The following is a 1,243-nucleotide window of genomic DNA, read 5'->3' as shown; positions in this document are numbered from 1 at the left end:
ATTTTATTATTGTCTAAAGCATTTATTATTATTTTTTTCCCCCTCTCATATTCAGTGTGGACGGACTGAGACAGCGTGGTGTCCATAGAGCTGCAGAGACTTCAGGGAGAAACCTCCGTGTGATGGACGTCCTGTCTGTTTGTTTGGCCCGGAGAGGACTGAGGGTCTTTCCTCAGCATCGAGGACCAGGCCTGATGGAGGAGCCCATGCTGGGCAAAGCTGATACCAACTGCACAGGCCTAGTCTGTCACGTTATTTGAGTAAATGTGTTTACTTATACATTTAATAGGTTTACACCTTCTGTCCATATGTGCTTTTTATTTAAAACATTTGATTAACTTTTGGTTCACATTTCAATAAATTGTATCTGTATTTGCACTCCTTTTGTCCATTATTCTTACTGAAAATGTTAGATTACACATTCACATCTGACTGAAGATTGGCCCGATTTATTTGTGATGTTGCAAACTCTGTGGTACAAGGCACAAGTGATGTGAAGCTCATAAAGCGAGGCAAATAGAAATAATCAGCTGATGGAGTGTAGATGTGGAAATAGGTGCATTCAATCAGCTGACTGTTTTTACAATAAAAGTAGTTTCTTAGTGAATGTCCCGTACGTAAAATCTCACAGCATCAGCTTTTAATTTTCCTCTTGGATGTTCTTCTTGACCCTCAGAGAAGGAGAACATGTCGTGTCTTTCAGGCATGTCCTTTCCTAACAAAAAATACAGGAAACATAAAACATATTATTGCAGAACAAGTGCGTTATTTATGAAAGCGGTGTGTTTGTGTGTTTAGTGGCTGTAGATATAATTATTTTGTAATTGTAATGTTTTTTTTTTTATTTCAACAGTGAGCTACAAAGACAATCAGATTATGAATGAACAGTATGAAGTTCATCAACATTGAAATATATGTTATTATCAAAATAATATTTAACTGTTATCAAAACGTAGTGCAACTGTAGAAGCTTGCTCTGTTGTCTCACTGAAATAATAACTTTTACCACGTTTTTTACAGACAATATTGAGAGATAAATAGTAGCAGTTCTCACTGTGTTAAATATCTTTGCCTTCAATACATTAAATTAGAAAGCTGACAAAATCACATTGTTTGTTAACATCTCAATGTAACTTTTTGCATGGAAAAAACCCTCAACTTCACTGATGTGTAGGTGATCTAGTATTGTTTAATGGAATGTATATCAGTGTATTAAAGTCAATACTTCATTTATTTAAACCAA

The sequence above is a fragment of the Notothenia rossii genome (assembly GCF_949606895.1).
Source record: "Notothenia rossii genome assembly, chromosome: 10".
NCBI classification, from domain to species: Eukaryota; Metazoa; Chordata; class Actinopteri; order Perciformes; family Nototheniidae; genus Notothenia; species Notothenia rossii.
This window is presented reverse-complemented; position numbering follows the sequence as displayed.